This window comes from Odontesthes bonariensis, chromosome 6 (genome assembly GCF_027942865.1).
Source record: "Odontesthes bonariensis isolate fOdoBon6 chromosome 6, fOdoBon6.hap1, whole genome shotgun sequence".
NCBI lineage: Eukaryota > Metazoa > Chordata > Actinopteri > Atheriniformes > Atherinopsidae > Odontesthes > Odontesthes bonariensis.
The window spans coordinates 3,016,794-3,043,991 of record NC_134511.1 but is presented as its reverse complement, the minus strand read 5'-3'; the positions used below and the strand labels follow the sequence as shown (position 1 = coordinate 3,043,991).

At 39.1% G+C, this 27,198-nt stretch overlaps 1 long non-coding RNA gene across 1 annotated transcript; it reads right to left on the bottom strand.

Annotated features, from left to right (window-relative positions):
• Window positions 1-7,446: 7,446 nt before the first annotated feature.
• On the bottom strand, window positions 7,447-13,537 carry LOC142382778 (uncharacterized). Its single transcript, XR_012769949.1, has 3 exons — window positions 13,344-13,537; window positions 13,199-13,246; window positions 7,447-7,559 (listed from the first exon to the last, which is right to left on the bottom strand). It is a non-coding gene; the product is annotated as an uncharacterized LOC142382778 (long non-coding RNA).
• Window positions 13,538-27,198: the final 13,661 nt, after the last annotated feature.

Here is a 27,198-nt window from a genome sequence, read left to right as displayed (position 1 = left end):
TAAGAGTTCATAGCTGCTGCTGCGTTTCAGAGGCTCCACATCTGTAAAGAAAAAGATGAAAATTCATTCAGAGGGTCAATAAGTTGTCTTATCAGTTTTTATTGTATGTTTTTACAAAATAAACACGTTATTTCCATCTTTACTTAGTCTTCATTTAAAAAGCAAATGTTCGGGCAGCTTCGTGGTCAGCACTGAATAACACCTGGCTCTGACAGGTTTCACAGCATTTTAACATCTGTACAGCAGCTGGTCCTCCACTTGTTGTTTGGGGGTCACTTTACATGCTCGGTTCCTCTGAGGTCTGTACCTTTGAAGAACAGAGCATGTTTGATATCTCAGCAGAATTGGATCATTATTCTGTTGTAGAAACAATCCTATTTTCATCTTCAGCTTTGTTACTGACAAATCTTCCAATATTTAGACAGATTCCTTCTTTCCTGTACCAATGAAATGTTTTCTGTCACACTGGCTCAAACAGCACGATAGATCCACCCTGTACCTCAAAGTTCTGCTTTAACTTTCTCCAGGAGTTGTTTCAGCTCTGTAATTTCCACCCCTGTGTTGCTGAAATGTGTGATGAGGACACAGGAAGGTTTTCTTCTGATGCCTCTTCCGGGTCAGTAATGGAGTCAGACAAGGAGGCATCCTCTCCCCTGTATTGTTCAATTGTTATCATTTTTATCTGAATGAGCTTTCTAAGCAGTTCAATCTGTGTAAAACTGGCCGTATGGTTGGAGACACAGTTGTAAACCACTTGATGTATGCTGATGACTTAGTGGTTTTTAGTCCAAGTTCAGCTGGTCTTCAGAAGTTGCTCAATGTGTGTTCGGTATACGGTGAACTTCATGATTTTAAATTCAACCCATCAAAAAGTGTCATTCTGATACGTCTCACTAAAGAAGACAAACATAGGGTTTTCCCTCATTTTAAGCTGTCTGGGATCTTATTGAATATCTCAAATGAAGTAAAATATCTCGGTCATGTGCTGACAGACCATCAGGTTCCAATGTTATACGCTCCAGCTAATGTTCAAGTTGGGAAATTTGAATATTGCTCTGATGAAGTTAAACTGAACTTGTTTAGATCATATTGTATCTCACTGTATACGGCACACTTATGGTGCAATTATAAGAAAGCTAGCCTTCAGAGATGGAAGGTGGCTTATAATGATGCATTAAGACTTTAGTTAAAGAAGCCCAGATGGAGCAGTGCCGGTGAACTGTTTGTGTCTGCCAATGTCAGCTCTTTGATGGCTGTTTTAAGGAAGCTTATGTGTACATTTATTTGCCGGCTAAATGAGTCCAATAATAGATTTATCCTCCTGTTGACTAACATTAAATATAGTGCAGTAAGATATACTTCTGTATATTGCAAACACTGGTATGATTGGTATGGTATGAGTGTTTTTATTATAATTTTTTTTTTTTATGATTGTTCTTTTTATGTACTTTTATAAATGATTGTTTTTCTATGTGATCTGGACTACGAGTCTTTAATAAATCTATCTATCTATTAAAGTCATGTTGGTGGTGCAGTGTTCCCTGTTGCTCTGTGCAGCCACAGCTACACAGTAGAACAGAGCACCACCCCTGCAGACTCTGATCAGTCCTCCTGAAAGTCTTTTACAGTCAAACAGGGTTGGATTTGCTTTTTGAACCATCTCATAAGCAGTTCTCTCCTCTGGTTTTCTTTGCCTTCCAGACCTCTACATGAGCCACACTTCCATCTCTACATGAGATTTTCAACCTGAGGAAACATCAAACTGGAAATGCATTCTCATGGTCCACGGTTTCGTTTTCATATGTGCTGGTTTCCTGTTTTATTTTGAAAAGATCCTGTCCTTTGGGTAATTTCTGTTCGCGTTACTGCAGGTTTCGAACACCTTCATTTCCCCACCTGTTCTTTATCCTCATCATCACTCCTTCAGTTTATATTCTGCTGGTTTTCCTTTGTTCAGTCTTCAGATGATCGATGTTGAGTTGGATTCTTTTGTTTTGTCATCCCTCTCGTTTCCCTGTTAGTCAGTTCATCTTTCTTTGATTCTGTTTTATTCTAAATCTATTTCTTTAGTCTGTGATTCCCCTTAATTTCTTTAATTAAAACTTCTATTAACCACCGTTGCCTGTCTTTGACTCCTCCTTCCGGTTGTCCTGCTTCTAAGTCCCTAACCTGTAGTCACATGAATCCTGACATGAAGTGCTTATTTCTCCAATTCATCTTCTAGATTGTGGGCGACATATATTCTAATTTAAGCCGCTGCTTAGAGGTGGCTGCTGATTGTTGGGAAAAGCGACAAACAACCATCCACACTCAGAGTACCCAGAAAGAACCCACACATACATGGGGAGAACATGCAAACTCCACACAGAAATCAGCTGAAACTAAAGTTTGGAAAAAGCATTTGATTGGACACATTGGAATTAAACTCTCTCCTTCTTTAAGGTGGACTGAAGAGAATCTGTAAACTCTAATCAAGTTGCAGCTTGATCACTGTTCAGAGAACTGAAAATATTTGAATAAAATGTGCTTTGTGTCGACCATCTACACAACACTGTTATTCTGTCTGTTCAGGGAAGTTTTCCCAGTTGTTCCAGTTCAATTTGCTGAGAGGTGACGGGAAATGAAACTGCTGCCAGGATGACTGGTGTCAATTGTCAATTGGTGATTGTATTAAGAACTGTTTCTGGCAAAAATATCAGGTGCTTCTCAAAGTCAAGAATGCTTTCTCTGAAGGATGGTGACTCCCAAGTTATGTCTTTCTTTGCCAGAAAAAGATCCTCCCTTACATTCTAGATACATACAGAATGATAAATTGATAATGAACGATACATTTCTAGAATATGGCGCCATTGTGAGTGGCTGGCCGTCTACCCTGTAAGGTGTAAATATAAGAAATATATCAAAGATATAAATTATTTTTTTACCTGTTGAAGGTGCAGTGGTGACTGGAGCTGCAGTTGGTGTCTCTACAACTGAAAATTACATATTTCCAATTACACAATTGGTGCTATATTCTAATCGAAGAAATTAGTCTTTTGCATTTGAGGAAAAAAAACAACAACTGCCTTACCTCTGGCTACAATAGATGATGCATCGACAGGCAGAGAGAAGTTACCAGAAGTAACAGCTTCCACTAAAGTATCAGCAGCTGCAGTGGCATTTGGAAGTGACTGTCTTTCTTTGAATACCAGCTCAACTTCTGCCACAACAGATCCACTCCTGTGAAAAACATTTGTTACAGATTCAAATAACAATGCTATCGGCAATCTGACCATATTGGTTATTTGAGCTCTGTTATGTTTTGTAACTGCCATTTTATGACAGGTGAAACAGTGACATAGATCTGAAACAACAAATCAAATGGAAGTATGTAATCATATTGTTTTTTCTCATTTCTACAATATCTTTTTTTGTTCATTAGAAAAGCAAAACTAAAGTACATTTTACATCTGTTTCCAACCTAAGATAAAAAACGTATTCAAAAGAGTTATAAAAGAAGAGGGATCGCATACCTGAAGCCTTTGATGATGGTGCGAATAAAGGCATCCCCAAATTTTTGTGAATAAACTTTGTTGAGCTGTGTAAAGAAAGAAAGTCCATCAGTTAAAATTGTTATATCTTTTTTTCTGTATGTTTTTTTGTGTGTGAGTGTATGATCATTACTGCCTGGAAAAGAAGTTAACCCAGCCTTTTTCAGTCATAATGACCTCTTAGTTATTGACAATAACCATATAATTTTTCTTGAGATTTTCCAGAGTTTGATGGTGTGGAAAATGTATTCATTTTACAAGAAAAAATGTTGACCAACTGTATATGCTGTATGCAAAGAAATACAAACTCACCGCAGAAGTTACTTTAGTTGCTAATTCCTTGAACTCTGGTGATGAAGTGATTGCAAGTTCTTCAGTGAAGGTTTCTTGCAAACTGAATTCCAAAGAGATTTTAGGCTCCGGCGGTGGGGCAGGTGTTGTAGTTCCAACTGTAGTTGGAGCACCAGTAGTAATGATGGAAGTTGTCGAACTTTCACTCACAGCTGGGGAACTTGCATGACCTAAAAATGAGAAAAGTTTCAACAACTAAAGACATTTCCCTCAAAAGGCACATGATGAATGCAAAATAGGTTGATAATGACTGATTTTTATTCAATGATATGCTGCATTGGGTAGTTATGAACTACTAGTGAAGCCAGATTGTTCTTATCCTGCTTGTGAAGATGCATTTACAAGAGCAGATGTCGTTGTGGATGGTGGGGCAGTTAATGAAATAGTGATGAAATGTGTTATTAAAGTGATAATAACAGGCATACAGGTAAAGTATAGGTAACCTTATTATAGAAGATTTACTGATACAGGATATTGACTGAGGCACAAGTTTAATTCACTGGCATTGCAGTGGCTGTTGTGGGTGTGGTCATAATGTGTGGTAGTGAGGTTGTATTACTTGAAAGAACAATAATTAGGAAGACAAAAACATATAAACATAAATACTGAAATTCACATGGATGATACATGTATGATATATATATATATATATATATCATATATATATATATAATATATATATATATATATATATATATATATATATATATATATATATATATATATATATAACTTTTGAGCTGGTATGGGAGTTCCAAACTAATACAAAGTGCATCTACAAAAAAGGCTGCATGTCAGGGGCGTGGCTACGGGGGGGCTCATGTTTCCCCCCCTCCGTAACCTTAACCCCTTGCTGCTGAAAAAAAAAGGCGATTTTCACATTTTCTCAAATCTTATATTTTGCAAGTGCAATACTTTGTAAAAAGGGAATGACTTATTGATATACTCTGCAGACAGACATGTGAAATGTAACAAAGTTTAATGTTGTATCCTCGCTGTGAGGGAATCTTTTTCAAAGAAAAATAAGCTGTCATCTGTTTTTTCCATGGACTGAATGTTGAAAATTGAACTGCTTAGAGCTCTGGTGTCTCAAGATGACACAGAAACATACAGATGTTCTATACTGTAGTATGTTCTTTCAGATCATTTTTATATGTTTGCCTTTTTTCTTTTTAATTGCAAATCGACTAAAATACTAAACACTATTGGCAGAAGTGACCTTGTTTAGATTGAAAGTCATCAATAAATCTGTGCACACACAGAACCAACACACGTGCACATCTCATGCATTCCTCAGACCCTGCAAACACCCGTTTTAACAGCATCTTAAGCCTGATATGGTGAAATGGGATAAAAGTCACAGAATATAAAAGATGGAAAAAACTATTTCACTGGAATAGAATGACAGTGTTTTATTTTCTAATTTAGTTTCACATTATTAGTTTTTCTATCTAATCTGATTTAATTGTGGGAGCTACGATAACTGTAGCCGTGCATAGCGGTTGAGTGTGAGGACGTCTGCTCTGGTGGTGTTAGAAGGCCTTACTAACACCACCGTCTTGCTTCCTGCTTCTGAAGAGTGCAGACGTGTCTCTGCTTCCTCCTGCTGCTTATTGCTTTATTTGCTTTTAAATCATTTTATTTCTTTCCACAAGTCTTGGATATAATTTTAAGTGAACCAAGACTTTTTTAATCATTTTTATCAGAAAGTCATCTGGAAACTGTCGTGTGGAAATTCCGTTGCAGCTTCCTGCTTTGGAGGAGCTCAGCTAACTGAAGCTAATTAGCAGCAAGATGCCTCCCTTTTCCACTGACGATTACCACAAGCTACTCCAGAAGATAGCAATACTGGAAACAAAAATGTGGGCGACATATATTCTAATTTAAGCCGCTGCTTAGAGGTGGCTGCTGATTGTTGGGAAAAGCGACAAACAACCATCCACACTCGGAGTACCCAGAAAGAACCCACACATACATGGGGAGAACATGCTAACTCCACACAGAAATCAACTGAAACTAAAGTTTGGAAAAAGCATTTGATTGGACACATTGGAATTAAACTCTCTCCTTCTTTAAGGTGGACTGAAGAGAATCTGTAAACTCTAATCAAGTTGCAGCTTGATCACTGTTCAGAGAACTGAAAATATTTGAATAAAATGTGCTTTGTGTCGACCATCTACACAACACTGTTATTCTGTCTGTTCAGGGAAGTTTTCCCAGTTGTTCCATTTCAATTTGCTGAGAGTTGACGGGAAATGAAACTGCTGCCAGGATGACTGGTGTCAATTGTCAATTGGTGATTGTATTAAGAACTGTTTCTGGCAAAAATATCAGGTGCTTCTCAAAGTCAAGAATGCTTTCTCTGAAGGATGGTGACTCCCAAGTCATGTCTTTCTTTGCCAGGAAAAGATCCTCCCTTACATTCTAGATACATACAGAATGATAAATTGATAATGAACGATACATTTCTAGAATATGGCGCCATTGTGAGTGGCTGGCCGTCTACCTTGTAAGGTGTAAATGTAAGAAATATATCAAAGATATAAATTGTTTTTTTACCTGTTGAAGGTGCAGTGGTGACTGGAGCTGCAGTTGGTGTCTCTACAACTGAAAATTACATATTTCCAATTACACAATTGGTGCTATATTCTAATCGAAGAAATTAGTCTTTTGCATTTGAGGAAAAAAAACAACAACTGCCTTACCTCTGGCTACAATAGATGATGCATCGACAGGCAGAGAGAAGTTACCAGAAGTAACAGCTTCCACTAAAGTATCAGCAGCTGCAGTGGCATTTGGAAGTGACTGTCTTTCTTTGAATACCAGCTCAACTTCTGCCACAACAGATCCACTCCTGTGAAAAACATTTGTTACAGATTCAAATAACAATGCTATCGGCAATCTGACCATATTGGTTATTTGAGCTCTGTTATGTTTTGTAACTGCCATTTTATGACAGGTGAAACAGTGACAAAAATCTGAAACAACAAATCAAATGGAAGTATGTAATCATATTGTTTTTTCTCATTTCTACAATATCTTTTTTTGTTCATTAGAAAAGCAAAACTAAAGTACATTTTACATCTGTTTCCAACCTAAGATAAAAAACGTATTCAAAAGAGTTATAAAAGAAGAGAGATCGCATACCTGAAGCCTTTGATGATGGTGCGAATAAAGGCATCCCCAAATTTTAGTGAATAAACTTTGTTGAGCTGTGTAAAGAAAGAAAGTCCATCAGTTAAAAAAAATTTTTCTGTATGTTTTTTTGTGTGTGAGTGTATGATCATTACTGCCTGGAAAAGAAGTTAACCCAGCCTTTTTCAGTCATAATGACCTCTTAGTTATTGACAAAAACCATATAATTTTTCTTGAGATTTTCCAGAGTTTGATGGTGTGGAAAATGTATTCATTTTACAAGAAAAAATGTTGACCAACTGAATATGCTGTATGCAAAGAAATACAAACTCACCGCAGAAGTTACTTTAGTTTCTAATTCCTTGAACTCTGGTGATGAAGTGATTGCAAGTTCTTCAGTAAAGGTTTCTTGCAAACTGAATTCCAAAGAGATTTTAGGCTCCAGCGGTGGGGCAGGTGTTGTAGTTCCAACTGTAGTTGGAGCACCAGTAGTAATGATGGAAGTTGTCGAACTTTCACTCACAGCTGGGGAACTTGCATGACCTAGAAATGAGAAAAGTTTCAACAACTAAAGACATTTCCCTCAAAAGGCACATGATGAATACAAAATAGGTTGATAATGACTGATTTTTATTCAATGATATGCTGCATTGGGTAGTTATGAACTACTAGTGAAGCCAGATTGTTCTTATCCTGCTTGTGAAGATGCATTTACAAGAGCAGATGTCATTGTGGATGGTGGGGCAGTTAATGAAATAGTGATGAAATGTGTTATTAAAGTGATAATAACAGGCATACAGGTAAAGTATAGGTAACCTTATTATAGAAGATTTACTGATACAGGATATTGACTGAGGCACAAGTTTAATTCACTGGCATTGCAGTGGCTGTTGTGGGTGTGGTCATAATGTGTGGTAGTGAGGTTGTATTACTTGAAAGAACAATAATTAGGAAGACAAAAACATATAAACATAAATACTGAAATTCACATGGATGATACATGTATGATATATGTGATATATATATATATATATATATATATATATATATATATATATATATATATATATATATATATAACTTTTGAGCTGGTATGGGAGTTCCAAACTAATACAAAGTGCATCTACAAAAAAGGCTGCATGTTAGGGGCGTGGCTACGGGGGGGCTCATGTTTCCCCCCCTCCGTAACCTTAACCCCTTGCTGCTGAAAAAAAAAGGCGATTTTCACATTTTCTCAAATCTTATATTTTGCAAGTGCATTACTTTGTAAAAAGGGAATGACTTATTGATATACTCTGCAGACAGACATGTGAAATGTAACAAAGTTTAATGTTGTATCCTCACTTTGAGGGAATCTTTTTCTAAGAACAATAAGCTATCATCTGTTTTTTCTATGGACTGAATGTTGAAAATTGAACTGCTTAGAGCTCTGGTGTCTCAAGATGACACAGAAACATACAGATGTTCTATACTGTAGTATGTTCTTTCAGATCATTTTTATATGTTTGCCTTTTTTCTTTTTAATTGCACGGCAACTAAAATACTAAACACTATTGGCAGAAGTGACCTTGTTTAGATTGAAAGTCATCAATAAATCATTTCATGATGTCATTTCTGTTTTGTTTGATTCCATTATGTATTTTACTAAAGACCAGCAATTAATATAGACCAGTGGTTCCCAGCCTGGAGCCTGATGCAGAAACCATGTGCACACACATAACCAACACACGTGCACATCTCATGCATTCCTCAGACCCTGCAAACACACGTTTTAACAGCATTTTAAGCCTGATATGGTGAAATGGGATAAAAAGTCACAGAATATAAAAGATGGAAAAAACTATTTCACTGGAATAGAATGACAGTGTTTTATTTGCTAATTTAGTTTCATATTATTAGTTTTTCTATCTAATCTGATTTAATTGTGGGAGCTACGATAACTGCAGCCGTGCATAACGGTCGAGTGTGAGGACGTCTGCTCTGGTGGTGTTAGAAGGCCTTACTAACACCACCGTCTTGCTTCCTGCTTCTGAAGAGTGCAGACGTGTCTCTGCTTCCTCCTGCTGCTTATTGCTTTATTTGCTTTTAAATCATTTTATTTCTTTCCACAAGTCTTGGATATAATTTTAAGTGAACCAAGACTTTTTTAATCATTTTTATCAAAAAGTCATCTGGAAACTGTCGTGTGGAAATTCCGTTGCAGCTTCCTGCTTTGGAGGAGCTCAGCTAACTGAAGCTAATTAGCAGCAAGATGCCTCCCTTTTCCACTGATGATTACCACAAGCTACTCCAGAAGATGGCAATACTGGAAACAAAAATGTATCGGCTTGAAGTGAACGTGGAGATAAATGGACAATATGGGAATGAAACTACTCTGCCAGTATCCCAAAACACTGAAAGGGAGCAGGCTAACAGGAAGCTAACCGGCACCACCCAGACACGGCAGGAGCCTGGTGTAAATGGAAAATATTCAACCAGTCCTCCCTGGAACTCCCTTGGTGCTAAGCCAAAACACTACAAATCGCCTCCCTCAGATGTGGGAAGACGATTATCAGGCAGAACCCAACACCTGGAGACCCACAATGACTCCGAGTGGCCTGCACTATCACACAGGAATGTCTCTACCCCGATACCAAAGAAAAAGCAACGATGGACCGAGACCACCACCAAAACCAGGAGCAAATTGCCACAAGACACAGGAATTCTGCTAGAGAACAGATTTGCTCCACTTTCTCAAAATCCTGACTCTCCAAAAGAACGCTCATCTCCCAAGACCGGAGAAAGGTACGAGGCTAAATTATATGCTAAAAGGCCACAGAAAGAGCTAACCAATGGGCCTCAAACAAAATGACTTTCAAAGTTAGTGATGTCAAAGATGTCACAATGTATGATGTACTGTATGTTCCCAAGCTGTCAGGGAATCTTTTCTCAGTGGGAGCTGCTGTGAAAAAAGGGAACACAGTGCAGTTCAAGAAGACATACGTGGAAAAGATGGAGATCTTCGAGGACAATCAGAAATCTGTGGCAGCTGCAGGGCTGACAAAAAGCTGATCAATCCAAACTCCTCAGGCCGAGGACAAAGAACCAATCAGATGCCTTCATGTCTAGTTCTGCCCGTTCTGCCTGCGGCCCCCTCTGTCGGCTCCCTCCTCCGCGCTTTTTTCACCGGTGCCGAAAATAACTTAATGTGAGTGCGATGGCAGAGAAAATGCAGCCAAAACTACCATTACTTTAAAGGGGAAGAAAAAGAAAGCCGGAGGCAGAAACGGCTGCTCTGGATGAAGCCAGAAGCAAGACCAGAGCTATGGGACAGATACGTGAAGGCAAAGAAGAGGGCAGAGACTCCAAGTGGTGATGCCGGGGGCTTCAGACCTTCACCTCTTTTACTGAATTAAAACATTAAAATTATCCAGATACTGCAGCAGCATCATTGATGACAGTGTTCCTGCTCTTCATTGTTTTCTTCTCCACTTTCCTGGTTGTAGACTAGCGGTAACCTTCAGGTAGCAGCGACACCTCTGTGACGGAGAAAAGTGCAACTACTGGCGCATCGACTTGTGCCACCGTATATAGCCGGCACGAAATCATGGCGTCATCAACACCGCTCGTGCTAGCAGACGCGGCAACCATGCTAGAGCCTTTAGCTCTCTTGCTAGCTCTCCAGGATTACCAACCATGCCTTGAACTGGAAAATTTTATTCAGCCTTATGCTTGTGTCTCATCATGTTTAAATCACTTGTAAGACTTGGTCTGTTTTTCCCAAGACACTAGATGCACAAGATGTTCCAGTAAAATATTTACTTTGTTCTTCTTCTCCCAGGCATAAGATGTTTCCAATCAAACATTTCTGTATTTCCTTTTTCATTCTGTTTGGCGCACGCCACAGCGCCGTCCGGCTCATCAAGAGATAAGAAGTTAGCTTGCATACTCTGATACATGGACATTTTTTCCTTCTCCTGTGTTCGGGTATAATAAGACGAGCACTGAAACTGGAAGTCAGAGCTACACTCGGACACAGATGCTCTGTGTTGAAGTCTTGCTCTCTCTTGTACAAAAAATATTCAATAAACCTGTCTGAGTGCTTTTCACCTTAACAGTGCTTTGATAATCATTATTTTTTCCACCACACACTTAGCTGGAAAAACACCAGTCAGATATGAAACAAGACCTCAGATAGAATCAATCAGTGATGTTTATGCTCAGATTACATCATCTGTAACCTTTATTTTGGCTTTTAATGCATTTTTATTTTCCATCTAACTGCTGCATCCACCACCTGGACTGTAAGATGTAACTCAGTACTTCAGCTTCAGTCTTTCAGTAAAACAGAAGAAATTCATGAAAATGTAGAGCTGAGTGATCGTTTCATGAGTGGGCAGAGTAACACCACAAGCAGTGTTTGGTCAGACAGATCTGGATCCAACAGCAGCACTTTCAGTGGGATTTCTTAAGGAGAGTTCAGTTAAACTCACTGTCAGGTGGTATGAATTCAAAGCTGCTGCTGCGTTTCAGAGGCTCCACATCTGTAAAGAAAAAGATGAAAATTTATTCAGAGGGTCAATAAGTTGTCTTGTCAGTTTTTATTGCATGTTTTTACAAAATAAACACGTTATTTCCATCTTTACTGAGTCTTCATTTATAAAGCAAATGTTCAGGCAGCTTCGTGGTCAGCACTGAATAACACCTGGCTCTGACAGGTTTCACAGCATTTTAACATCTGTACAGCAGCTGGTCCTCCACTTGTTGTTTGGGGATCACTTTACATGCTCGGTTCCTCTGAGGTCTGTACCTTTGAAGAACAGAGCATGTTTGATGATATCTCATCATTATTCTGTTGTAGAAACAATCCTATTTTCATCTTCTGCTTTATTACCGACAAATCTTCCAATATTTAGACAGATTCCTTCGTTCCTGTACCAATGAAATGTTTTCTGTCACACTGGCTCAAACAGCACGATAGATCCACCGTGTACCTCAAAGTTCTGCTTTAACTTTCTCCAGGAGTTGTTTCAGCTCTGTAATTTCCACCCCTGTGTTGCTGAAATGTGTGATGAGGACACAGGAAGGTTTTCTTCTGATGCCTCTTCCGGGTCAGTAATGGAGTCAGACAAGGAGGCATCCTCTCCCCTGTATTGTTACATTTTTATATACAGTGCCTTGCGAAAGTATTCGGCCCCCTTAAACTTTTCAACCTTTTTACACATTTCATGCTTCAAACATAAAGATATAAAATTTTTATTTTTTTTTGAAGAATCAACAACAAGTGGGACACAATCGTGAAGTGGAATGAAATTTATTGGATGTGTCAAACTTTTTTAATAAATAAAAAACTGAAAAGTGGGGCGTGCAATATTATTCTGACTGCTGAACTTTAAAGGATTCAGAAAAAAGCAGGACTTTGTCTCTCACACCAAGTAAAAAGAAGATCTGAGTCAGTTCACTTTAACTTCTGTCTGCAGCAAATATTTTACAATAGAGGATTACAAGGAGGCAACATCTGTTTTTGGGACCAGCTGCTGTGGAAAATGATTAGCACTTATGGATATCAAGTTCCATAAAAACTACTCTGTTATCAATCAAACATTCCTCCATAGATCAATAACCCAAATCATGTCTCCTATTCAAGATGGTGAAGACTGAAACATATTCCATTTTATATCAGTTAAGGGGCTGGTTACACCTGGAGAACAAAACAGTTACTCACCAGAAGCTGAACGACATATTTGTTCATCATGGTCTGACACACATAAATGGAGAGAAAAGAAGAGGAAACAAAGTGAATATTTCATGTTAAAAACAACAAACCATAAACAAACTGGAATTAAACTCTCTCTCTCTTTAAGGTGGACTGAAGAGAATCTGTAAACTCTAATCAAGTTGCAGCTTGATCACTGTTCAGAGAACTGAAAATATTTGAATAAGATGTGCTTTGTGTCGACCATCTACACAACACTGTTATTCTGTCTGTTCAGGGAAGTTTTCCCAGTTGTTCCAGTTCAATTTGCTGAGAGGTGACGGGAAATGAAACTGCTGCCAGGATGACTGGTGTCAATTGTCAACTGGTGATTGTATTAAGAACTGTTTCTGGCAAAAATATCAGGTGCTTCTCAAAGTCAAGAATGCTTTCTCTGAAGGATGGTGACTCCCAAGAAATATATCAAAGTTATAAATGTTTTTTTTACCTGTTGAAGGTGCAGTGGTGACTGGAGCTGCAGTTGGTGTCTCTACAACTGAAAATTACATATTTCCAATTACACAATTGGTGCTATATTCTAATCGAAGAAATTAGTCTTTTGCATTTGAGGAAAAAAACAACAACTGCCTTACCTCTGGCTACAATAGATGATTCATCGACAAGCAGAGAGAAGTTACCAGAAGTAACAGCTTCCACTAAAGTATCAGTAACAGCTTTCACTAAAGTATCAGTATCAGCTTCCACTAAAGTATCAGCAGCTGCAGTGGCATTTGGAAGTGACTGTCTTTCTTTGAATACCAGCTCAACTTCTGCCACAACAGATCCACTCCTGTGAAAAACATTTGTTACAGATTCAAATAACAATGCTATCGGCAATCTGACCATATTGGTTATTTGAGCTCTGTTATGTTTTGTAACTGCCATTTTATGACAGGTGAAACAGTGACATAGATCTGAAACAACAAATCAAATGGAAGTATGTAATCATATTGTTTTTTCTCATTTCTACAATATCTTTTTTTGTTCATTAGAAAAGCAAAACTAAAGTACATTTTACATCTGTTTCCAACCTAAGATAAAAAACGTATTCAAAAGAGTTATAAAAGAAGAGAGATCGCATACCTGAAGCCTTTGATGATGGTGCGATTAAAGGCATCCCCAAATTTTAGTGAATAAACTTTGTTGAGCTGTGTAAAGAAAGAAAGTCCATCAGTTTAAATCTTTTTTTCTGTATGTTTTTTTGTGTGTGAGTGTATGATCATTACTGCCTGGAAAAGAAGTTAACCCAGCCTTTTTCAGTCATAATGACCTCTTAGTTATTGACAATAACCATATCATTCTTCTTGAGATTTTCCCGAGTTTGATGGTGTGGAAAATGTATTCATTTTACAAGAAAAAATGTTGACCAACTGAATATGCTGTATGCAAAGAAATACAAACTCACCGCAGAAGTTACTTTAGTTTCTAATTCCTTGAACTCTGGTGATGAAGTGTTTGCAAGTTCTTCAGTGAAGGTTTCTTGCAAACTGAATTCCAAAGAGATTTTAGGCTCCGGCGGTGGGCCAGGTGTTGTAGTTCCAACTGTAGTTGGAGCACCAGTAGTAATGATGGAAGTTGTCGAACTTTCACTCACAGCTGGGGAACTTGCATGACCTAAAAATGAGAAAAGTTTCAACAACTAAAGACATTTCCCTCAAAAGGCACATGATGAATGCAAAATAGGTTGATAATGACTGATTTTTATTCAATGAGATAATGTTGACTTTCTGTAATGACATATTGGCTGGTGGTGATGCTGCATTGGGTAGTTATGAACTACTAGTGAAGCCAGATTGTTCTTATCCTGCTTGTGAAGATGCATTTACAAGAGCAGATGTCATTGTGGATGGTGGGGCAGTTAATGAAATAGTGATGAAATGTGTTATTAAAGTGATAATAACAGGCATACAGGTAAAGTATAGGTAACCTTATTATAGAAGATTTACTGATACAGGATATTGACTGAGGCACAAGTTTAATTCACTGGCATTGCAGTGGCTGTTGTGGGTGTGGTCATAATGTGTGGTAGTGAGGTTGTATTACTTGAAAGAACAATATTTAGGAAGACAAAAACATATAAACATAAATACTGAAATTCACATGGATGATACATGAATGATATATGTGATCAAATCTTATATTTTGCAGGTGCAATACTTTGCAAAAAGGGAATGACTTATTGATATACTCTGCAGACAGACATGTGAAATGTCACAAAGTTTAATGTTGTATCCTCGCTGTGAGGGAATCTTTTTCTAAGAACAATAAGGTGTCATCTGTTTTTTCTATGGACTGAATGTTGAAAATTGAACTGCTTAGAGCTCTGGTGTCTCAAGATGACACAGAAACATACAGATGTTCTATACTGTAGTATGTTCTTTCAAATCATTTTTATATGTTTGCCATTTTTCTTTTTAATTGCATGGACACTAAAATACTAAATACTATTGGCAGAAGTGACCTTGTTTAGATTGAAAGTCATCAATAAATCATTTCATGAAGTCATTTCTGTTTCATTTTTATCAAAAAGTCATCTGGAAACTGTAGTGTGGAAATTCCGTTGCAGCTTCCTGCTTTGGAGGAGCTCAGCTAACTGAAGCTAATTAGCAGCAAGATGCCTCCCTTTTCCACTGATGATTACCACAAGCTACTCCAGAAGATGGCAATACTGGAAACAAAAATGTATCGGCTTGAAGTGAACCTGGAGCCTCGTGCACCAGCTCAGGCTCCTTCCCCAGCAGAGAGGTGACGTTCCACCAGGCACGGACTGAGCAGTCTGGCATTCGGGCATGTGCCTGAAGGGCCGCGGCCCTGACAATGCTCATCGCGGCCCCGCAGTCACGGTCGGTCATCACGCTCCCTCGTCATCCTAAAAGTTTCTTCTTACTGACCTTTCAATGGCACCTTTTCGCTATTTATACCACTGAAATCGCTATACATTACACACTGACGGTGGGACCTTGATGATGTGTTTTATTATGGTTCATTTACATTACATTATTTTATTTTATCTGAATATATGTTCGTACGATGTAAAAATGTTTAAAATAAAAGAAATGTATATCTATCTATATTTTGTATGTGTTTGAGACAACTGGAGTAAAGCACTGCCTTGTGGGAATTTCATTTACCGGCTCCCGCCAAACAAAAATAGAACGTAGAAGATTCAACATTCTGTAGCTTGTTGGTCAAAGTAAAAGATAAACGGGGACGGTAGATGTTGTGGATGGATTACTTACAACAATTTTAAAAAATGAATCAAGGACCAGGAGGAGGTATTAAACGACAGAAGGGGGGAGCGGAGAAAAAGAGGGACAAATTGAAAAGAGTTATAGTTATAACTAAGTAAATATAAATAAGTTATAATCTATGTTGTAGTATGCCTTCTTGGCTTGCTTGAAAAAAGAATATGACGAAGTTTTGTCTCTGCAATCGCCAAGAAATACGTTCACAATGGGAAAGCAACTACACAAATATGGATATTAACAAGATGTGTTGCATAGATGCTACGAACAAGAAAAGGTAGGGGCCGAAGGATTTCCACTAATCATTGTGTCCGCCGTGGCACTATTTTTTTTCATATTTCATCTCATCTCCTTCACGTAGGGTCTGTCTGTATTGTCACTCACTTTTCTAAATCAGTGTGTAGCCTACTGTCATAAGCTAGTCTGTGGCTAGTCTGGCTAACCTAAAGAGTAATACAAGGCACACTTTTCACGATGTGTAAACCTGTTTAGCTTGAGGTAACTGCCTGGTAATCTATGGCAGGGCTGTTGTAGTTGTTCTTATTCCTATTCCTAACTTCATGACTTAGTATTTGTATTTGTATTTAGCTCTGGACTGGTTAGCATAGAAGTTGGACTACCATAACTGTCTTCTCATGAAGTATTAGCTGGGTCTCTCGAGTGGACAGCGATCTAAAGAAGGGACTTTTGCATATAAACACAGGGTGCAGGAGCGAAGTAGACATAAAAAACAAGTGGACGATTGTGTGTGTGTGTGTGTGGGTGTGTGTGTGTGTGTGTGTGTGTGTGTGTGTGTGTGTGTGCACTTGTTTTTGTTACCGTGGAGGATCCTCTGACAGGGAGCCCACCAACAAAGTGGGGCCCTGTGTCTTTGTGGGGCCCAAAATCCTGGACCCCACATGGGAAACCACTCTAAAACAGCTTGGGATGCTCTTCTAACATGCCTCATGCATTTTTTTAACTTGGCCCATTTGGTAGCAATAATTGGAAAAGTGTGTGTGAAGTGTGTGTGCTCAGTAGAGCCCCTCATCTTTGGGAGGTGGTACTGCAAGTATACACACTACAGGAAGTGTGTGTGTTATTTAACCAATCAGGGCCCCTCTTAGGGGTGTTACTTCCTGAAGTTTCAGGAAGTGAATAGTTTGATAATGTTGTAGTCATTTTACTTTGCACACAACTGTATTGCAACCAAATTAAAGATTTCAACCAAGTAATTATTATTTTAGTAATCATAGCAACTAAAATAATAGTGTAAACATGTGATAATTTACTTTAATTTTCTTTACTAAAATTTCTACATTAGGCTACAGTTGTAAGTGATCAACATGTTATCTAATATTCATTAGACTTTTTTGCTTTATAAAAATACACTCATTCTTTTAGGCTTATTTTGAAAAAATATCTTGTGCCTGTTCTGAATATAAAAATAAAAGTATAAATAAAAAGTAATTAAATATTTTCAATCAGTTTACATATTAGTTTAATCTGCTGATATTGTATGCACTAGCTTCATGCGGCTAGAAACGCCTGCTTTACGGCACGTTTACAACATTTTACGGCACTTCATAACGTGTGACGGTGCCAGGCTGAACCTTCTTCATGTGAGTCGACGCTGAGAAATGAAGACACGCTGCTGAGATCGGATCACAACATACAGGTGAGTAAATTGACAGTATGTAAATACTGATGTGAAAATGCTTTTTATCCAGACTGTGGGGGGGTTATATGCAATGATTTAGGCTTCGTATCAGTGTTAATTTCGTCAGCTTTTTTTAATTTAGTCTTAGTCTTAGTCACAATGTCGAAAATCAATTTTAGTCTTAGTCATATTTAGTCATTGCCTTCCCAATTTAGTCTTAGTCTTAGTCATAATGACGAAAATCAATTTTAGTCTTAGTCAAATTTTAGTCATTTTAGTCATTTTAGTCAACACTGACTGTACATAATAGAACTTCTCTACACACGGCGGCATGATCAATCATTATCATGCAGGTTGTTTTGTTGTCCTTGTTGTAAACGAAATGGCTCCAGCTCCAACAAACCATATACCGGCAGGTGAGCTAAATGCTACAACTAGCATGCACATGGCGAGTTACACATCAAAGCAACAGAAGCTACGGCTGCAGCAACCTGAATACATTACATGAACAATATATACAGCCATACTCACGTTTCATTTACGCACACACCACTTGCCGGGACATTAATCAACAGCTCGATCTTCACTCTGTCGACTCAGGGCACACACCTGTTCTAACCGAGCACCGACAGTTACGCTACATGACCAGCAGGGGGCCGCTCCGCTCTGAACTGACCAACACAACTTTGGAGCCTTTTCTACATCAAGAAACACTTATATTAACAATTACAAATTACAAATTAATTATAAACAATTAAATTTGTTAATGTCCATTCGTCCATGGCTTGTAAATTTCGTCTTGTCTTAGTCTCGTTAACGAAAATCATTTTTTATTCTCGTCATATTTTTATTTTCTGGAAGCATTTTTGTGCGTCATCGTCTCGTCATCGTCACGGGTAAAAGGGGCGTTAACGAAATATTTTCGTCATCGTCCTAGTTGACAAAATTAACACTGCTTCGTATTCGGTATATCGTCACTCGAGTGGCGTAATGTTTTTCCCCGAAGAAAGTCCGACTTTTTAACGTGTCATTCATGTTAGCTTGCAGTGGTTATGCAGAGGTGGAAAAGGAAACGACAGAATGTATAATTGTTCCGTGTTATGTTCGGGGTGAGTTTGATGCGCTAATGTTTCATAACAGCTGATCTCAGAACCGAACTCCGAATGCTTTAGTTGCTCGCCGAAACTTTTTCAAAACTCGCCAAACACTTTATGATATCGGTATGTCCCGATGGCTTTTTTTTTTTTTATCATGTGAGAATGCTTTATTTAACTAACACAAACTGACGCGAATAAAACTATCACGAAGGCTCGCGCTAATCGGTATGCTACATAAAAATACGTTTAGTTTTGAAACGGAGGCATAATAAAAATGAGTTGGTAGCTCCTCAAAATTATAACGAGTTATATTGGTTAAGCTATTGAAATAACTATACTTAAGCTGTCAAGCTGTTGACATATTCCGACATTTAATTCAGTAGCGACGTGACGTCATACGTTAGCGTAATAATATATAATATTATAACGTGATTATTTTATTTAGTTTTGGGATAAAGTATTTTTGAACTGAATTGAATTTGAATTAATATTTACAGGTGCAATTCAAAAGACAAAATGTCACCTTACAAATAAAGTAAAACAACAACAATAAACCTGATAAAACCATCTAATGTAACGTTGGATTTACAAGGAGTGAGCAGTCTTGATTAGAGTCTGGATTGAGTCTGGATTTAAGCAGGAAAAGAGTATCAGTGCTGCTGATGTCTGTGGCTCTGTCCACATGAAACCAAGTTTGGGAGTATCAGTATTCTTGGTTGGATATACATATCTATGTAGACATGGCCTGAAGGTTTCAGGGTTTGGGAGCAGAGGAGGAGATGCTCCTTAGGAGGATCTGAGGAGGTGGCAACTTGAATCAGATCAGATAAGTAAGGGGGTGACAACATTGTGGATGACCTTGTTCGCAAACAGAAGAATTCTGAATTCCACTCTGAATTTGTATGAAGCTGCAGTAGAACTGGTGTGATGTGATGAAATAAAGATGTTCCGGTGATGATCTGAGCAGCAGATTAAGCTACATCTTAGACGTATAGAGTTATAGTGGAGCTCATAGATGTCCCTTCATCCCTGCTACTTCAAGTTTGGATGCAGCAACGTTGCTGTGCTGGTCTGTGTTGGACATGTCACTTTTTAAAAATAGCTAGTTACAGTTACAAGTTATTCTCATATAAGGTCATTCAATTTCTATCTAGTTACTGCATTAAGTATGAATGAATGAATAAAGTATTTTTCTATTCTATTTCTATTATGAAAGTAATGATATATATGCCTACTTTGCTGGTTTACAAGAGTGCACAGAAAAAAACATATTGGTTGTGTTATTTTTTAGATTATATTTCTAGTTATGGACATTATAGAAGCTCATATTTTACAGCTACAGTTCCACACATCTTCAAGAGCTAAAGTGTCATGTTGAAGGCTGCTCCACTACATCCATACAGATGCTGTTATAGGACCTGATGAGACATCCAGAACTGACTGAAACACTTTATATAGAAGGGCTCCTTTGGTTTAGGGGACTAACTTCACAAGATTTGCCTGTACAGGTCTTGAGTCTGTCATTTATGCTGTCTGTGTGATGTTGGTAAGTTATTTGTGGTTTTAATTGCAGGTGAATGGCTCTCAGGCTCCTGCTGCTGCTGTAGTTGAGCCAGAACTTTGGGTGACTCTTACCCTGATGACAGCATCAGAGAGGATATCAGCCTACAGGTAACATTCAGACTTTGTTGTATGAAATATACTTTGGAGACCTGTTCTTGTTCTCTTGGTTTACATGCTTGAACATGCAGTTTACAGTTAGTTGGGAAGCTGGTCTGTGGTCAGAAGGTACCTTAAACAGCATTCAGCCAATCATCTGATCACACGTTTTTAGTGGTCCTCATGGAGCCAAAAGAAACCAGTGACACACACACACCTATAGATGGATTTCTGAAACATGCTTCCATGTGGGGCCCAGCTAAGCCCATCACTCACTCACACACACATAATGATGGATTTCTGAAACATGGTACCTTGTGGGGCCCTCCGTATGGATCTAAAGATGTGTTATTTTTTAGATTATATTTCTAGTTATGGACATTATAGAAGCTCATATTTTACAGCTACAGTTCCACACATCTTCAACAGTTAAAGAGCTAAAGTGTCATGTTGAAGGCTGCTCCACTACATCCATACAGATGCTGTTATAGGACCTGATGAGACATCCAGAACTGACTGAAACACTTTATATAGAAGGGCTCCTTTGGTTTAGGGGACTAACTTCACAAGATTTGCCTGTACAGGTCTTGAGTCTGTCATTTATGCTGTCTGTGTGATGTTGGTAAGTTATTTGTGGTTTTAATTGCAGGTGAATGGCTCTCAGGCTCCTGCTGCTGCTGTAGTTGAGCCAGAACTTTGGGTGACTCTTACCCTGATGACAGCATCAGAGAGGATATCAGCCTACAGGTAACATTCAGACTTTGTTGTATGAAATAAGACTTTGGAGACCTGCTCTTGTTCTCTTGGTTTACATGCTTGAACATGTAGTTTAATGCTAGTTGGGAAGCTGGTCTGTGGTTAGAAGGTACTTTAAACAGCATTCAGCCAATCATCTGATCACACGTTTTTAGTGGTCCTCATGGAGCCAAAAGAAACCAGTGACACACACACACCTATAGATGGATTTCTGAAACATGCTTCCATGTGGGGCCCAGCTAAGCCCATAACTCACACACACACATAATGATGGATTTCTGAAACATGATACCTTGTGGGGCCCTCCGTATGGATCTAAAGATGTGTTATTTTTTAGATTATATTTCTAGTTATGGACATTGTGGAAGCTCATATTTTACAGCTACAGTTCCACACATCTTCAACAGTTAAAGAGCTAAAGTGTCATGTTGAAGGCTGCTCCACTACATCCATAAAGATGCTCTTATAGGACCTGATGAGACATCCAGAACTGACTGAAACACTTTATGTAGAAGGGCTCCTTTGGTTTTGGGGACTAACTTCACAAGATTGAACTGTACAGGTCTTGAGTCTGTCATTTATTTAGTTGGGAAGCTGGTCTGTGGTCAGAAGGTACCTTAAACAGCATTCAGCCAATCAATTGATCACATTTTTTTAGTGGCCTTTCTAATGTTGCCCTTTTGTGCATCTATTTTTAATTTTGTTAATATCAAAACAGCTGACACTGAAGACCACCTACCAAATGAAATGACCGGATTAATATCACAGACATGACCCGATTTACTTGTTTATTATAGGCTCATCACCGTTGACAAAGATAGTTGAGTTTTTAAAATATGTCATTTAAATGATAGTTGGATTATTGTACATAAAGTGTATGTATCCTTTATGCAGTTTTGTTGTAATAAAGTTGTAAACTAAAAATTCTTTTCTTATGCCCTTAGGTAAATAAAAAGTTGTGAAAAGAAGCCGGACCCCAGAGGAAAATGCTACAGTAAATTAACAATAAAGGAAGTACATAGTGCCAAATCAGTTTCCTGGTAAGCTTGACTGTGAGAGATACATTGCTGCAGAATCACAAGCACTTGATAAATGTTCTGAGAAAGAAGCATGGGCAAATGTTTAAAAAATGTTGAAATAAAATATGTGAAGCCCAAATAAAAATTTTATTCATCTGCTACATTTGTAATGTGTCCATTGTAAATTTTGACTCAAGACGTTAATGATTTCTTGTGTACTTTATAGTTAGCTAACTTGAATAATTTAAATATCATATTATAATGTACCAATATGACTGAACAAATTGAAGAATATTAAGACTGTGACCAGGGAAAATGGACCAGAATCTGGATAAAGACAGATGTACATTAGAATGCACATTCAATGTATATCTAGTTTATTTAGCCAGATGACAGCATCAATAACACTTAACAAAATGTCTAGGTTTTCTCAAATTAAATGATCAAGTCCAGACAAATGCATGTTTGGGTTAGATTAGGGTTGGGGTTGAACTTGATAGATCCTAATTTAAAGGAAATCTTTATAAAGGCAGATGCTGGTCTACGGGGCCGCTTGTGGGTGCAAAATGCCAGGGCCGTTCCACGTCCCAAGAGCCGGCTTCAGTAGCCGAGGATCAGACCGCCAAGGTCTCTGCCTCCGGCTGCCGCCCAGCTCACACTGCACCCGACCCCCATGGCCCCTCCCACGGGTGGTGAGCCCGTCAGACGACCCGTGTAATTTCTTCGGGCTGTGCCCGACCGAGCTCCACGGGCACAGACCCGGCCACCAGGCGCTCGCCGGCGGGCCCCACCCCTGGGCCTGGCTCCAGGGGGAGGGCTCCAGGGGGAGACCCCCGGTGACCCGCGTCCGGGCACACGGTGTCCAACATTGTCCAACATCATAGGGGTATTATGAGCTGTTCTTTGTGTGGTCCCTCATCAAGGATCTGTTTGCCATGGGTGACCCTACCAGGGGCTTAAAAGCCCCAGACAACATAGCTCCCAGACTCATTGGGGCACGCAAACCCCCCCACCACAGTAAGGTGACAGCTCATGGGGAGGCTAGATACATTAATAAATGAATAATGATACATTAATGTTGTCCTCAGTTTCACTCTCATATTAACTGAATACGTCTTTCTCCAGATATCAGCAAGTGCATGGATGACACTCCAGTGCAGCCACATCTCAAGACCTTCCCCACTACACTAATGGGGGACAGAAGGCGCAGCTGCCAAGCCAGCTAGTATGACAATCACCCCTGGATAGAGTATTCTGTGATGAACGACTCAGTCTTTTGTTTTGCATGCCGCCACTTTAGCTCAGTAAATGTAACCTCAACGGTATTTGACTCACCATTGGGTTTTAAAAATTGGAAAAAGGCAACTGAAAGAGAGGGAGGTTTTTCAGTACATACAAAGTCAGACCGACACAAGCACGCAATGTTTGCGTGGAGAGATCACCAGATAGCGGTCAGAAGTAATGCAACTCTGGCAGATGCTCTTAATAAGGAGCACTCTAAACAAGTAAAAGAAAATAGGCAATATGTTAAAACAATTGGTGAAGTACTCTTGCTTACAGCTAGACAAAATATAGCACAGAGAGGACATGACGAGTCTGAGGAATCTAAGAACAAAGGCAACTTCAAGGAAATTCTTGATGTAGTTGCTAATCATGATGCAGTTGTTAAACATAGATTGACAACCATTCATAATGCAAAATACACAAGCAAAATAATTCAAAGTGAGGTGCTGGATTGTTTGGCTGAAATGGTTAGGTCAGAAATCACTGAAGTAAAAGACTTCAGCATCATGGCAGATGAAACAAAAGATGTGTCAAAGAAAGAACAGATTTTTTCATACTCTGTTACTACTACAATGGAGTCACCAAGGAGAGCTTCCTTCATTTTGAATGTGCAGAGAGACTTGATGCAGCAGGGCTTACAGAAAAAATAGTCCACTTTCTGGAACGTCACGGGCTGGACTATAAAAACCACCTGATAGGTCAAGCATATGACGGTTGATCTACTACTGTAGACAACAAAGCAAGGCTGCTCAATTTCTCCATTGATAAAATGAATTCACAACTCTACAACATAAAAATTCATAAAAAATCATGTAGAATATAGCATATACTTTGTTGTCTACAGTAGTAGATCAACCCTCATCTTACTTTGAAGCTCCCAGATCAAGGAAGTGACGTCGACGCAGCTTTAGCAGCAGAGAAGCTATTAGGCTTGTGTTGATAATAATAAACTCCTGGACTATGTACAAACTTCCAAATGCATCGTTTTGTGAGTACAGACCATATTTGTACTACTGTAGAAGTTTGGTTCATGGCATGTGATTTTAGTGTGGTAATTTTGGAGATACTGCCAGGTTCCATTAGCGCTTGTACTAAGCTATTCGGGATAACTCAGTAACTCGGCTGATGTTCAGCCAATATCGGAAAAACTTCGGGTGGGCTACATGGCTGGATGTCACGGTTCAAATGACCCCAGGGTGAATCTACTCCGAACTATCACTTTAAGAGACTTTTGGAAAGAAAAGTACACTAAACTTAAATATATATCACACTAAATAGTTAGACATTATGATCTTCCGGACCTTTGCTTCAAGAAATTTTCTCTAACTGGACCTCTTTAAATTTTAGTTGAATACCCCTGCTTTAGACTATGCAAAATAGCTATAGCACTCCCAGTGAGTTCTGCCTCTTGTGAGAGGAGTTTTTCCACTTTGAAACTAGTGAAGACCTACCTCCGGTCTACCATTAGTGAGGAGCGTCTGAGCAATCTTGGGGTGCTCAGCATTGAATCCAGAAGGTCCAAGGCTTTGAACCTTGATGCATTTGTAGACCGTTTCTCAAGGAGTCACAATCTCAGAATCTTGTTGTTGTAGTGTTTCAGCCAAGTGCACATGCAAATGCTTTATGGGATTTTGAGACCACTCACAGCATGTGAATTTCTTTTTTCTTTCTACTCTTTTTCATTTCTTTCTATTCCTTACTGGAGTAAGATGATGACGGTTTGATTTTGAAAAGACTTTGAGATTTTAAGAATTTATTTTTTATGCCTATTCTTTTCATTTACTTATATTCCTTACTAGAGTAAGAAGACAGTTTGATTTTGAATGTTGATCTTTTTCTTTCTATTTTTCCTTGTTACTACAGTGAGATAATGACCATGTCATTTAAATAGATAGTGTAATGTCATGCTGTGAAAAATAATTGTAAATATAGAATAAAAGGTAAAACATAAACTAATGTTTTGTCGTTATATGTGGTTATAAATTTGCCCCCCTTAAAAACACACTGGCCCCACCTCGGCCCCCCTGGTGATTTTGGTCTAGAACCGCCACTGGAGAGATACAAGTGCAGACTTGTTGCTAAGGGTTACTCACAGAAGTATGGCGCTGACTATAATGAAGCTTTCTCACCTGTAGTACGATTCAGCTCAATCCTTACATTGCTGTCCTTTGCCGTTCAGAATAACATGCATGTACACCAGATGGATGTGGTCACTGCATTTCTGAATGGACATCTAGAGGAGGAGGAAATCTACATGGAACAACCAGACGGATACGTGAAACCAGGCCAAGAGCACTTGGTGTGCAAGCTGAAGAAGTCAATCTACGGCCTTAAGCAGTCACCTCGCTGCTGGAGTAAGACTTTCACAGAGTTCATGAAAGATCTTGGATTCAACCAGAGCACATCAGGCCCCTGTGTGTTCGTGAGAGCTCGACAGGAGCTAGAGATATTAGCTGTTTATGTTGATGATCTGATTTTGATCAGAGAGTCACTGGAGAGCATGAGTGAGTTGAAAGTTGTTCTGAAGAAGAGATACAAGATGAAAGATTTGGGTGAGCTGTCTTACATACTGGGCATCTCAGTAATTCAAGACAAGACCAACAACTGTGTGTACCATCACCAGAAGCATTACATTGAAGCCATTCTTCAGAAATATGGGATGGATAAAGCCAATCCAGTCACAACCCCAGCTGATGCAAATGTGAAGTTACAGAAAAATGATGGTGTCAGTAAGCCAGTGAATCCAGGTACCTACCAGTCAATTGTAGGTAGCCTGCTATATGCAGCAATGGCCACCAGGCCAGACATCGCACAAGCAGTGAGTGCTGTGTCAAAGTTCAACGCAGAACCAAACACTGCACACATGTCTGCTGTGAAGAGGATACTTCGCTACCTGAAAGGTACCACAAACCTCGCTCTCAAGTACCAGTGGTCAGAGTCTGGAACTTTAGTTGGTTTCTCAGACGCTGACTGGGCAGGAGATCAGGATGATCGTCGTTCTACAACCGGGAATGTCTTCTTACTTAGTGGAGGAGCAGTAAGCTGGCTCAGCAAAAAACAGAACAACGTCGCACTGTCAACAGCTGAAGCTGAACACGTGGCCCTCAGCCAGGCAGCACAAGAATGTACCTGGCTTACACGACTACTCAGTGATCTCGGAATGGATGTTACACCAACTGTGATTCTGGAAGACTACCAAGGAGCTATGCCATAGCAAAGAATCCAGTTGATCATTCAAGAACAAAGCACATTGACATTCGTTATCACTACATTCGTGAATGTGTCCAGAATGGACCAATTCAACTGCAATACTGTCCTACGGATGATATGAAGGCAGATATCTTGACCAAGCCATTAGCAAAGCAGAAGTTTGAGTATCTTAGGAGAGAGATTGGACTTAGTATTGGTAAAGCCTAAGTTAAAGGTCCCATGGTATGAAATTGTCACTTTTTAAGGTTGTTTAACATTAATATGAGTTCCTCTAGCCTGCCTGCGGTCCCCCAATGGCTAAAAATGACGATAGACCTAAACCATGCACTGGAAATTATTCTCCGCCTTTGGAAATGTGACCATGCAGATGGCCTGATCGGGAAAGTCGCCGCGTATGAAGTGGAGGTTGTTTCCACCCAGAGCCAATAAACTGCCTTTCCCCGCCCACAGCTCGTTGGCCAGCTCATTGCGATGTATATCGATGTAAAAAATCTGTTTAGAGCTCCTGCATTAGAACCTCTAAAGAGCCAGTGGACAGA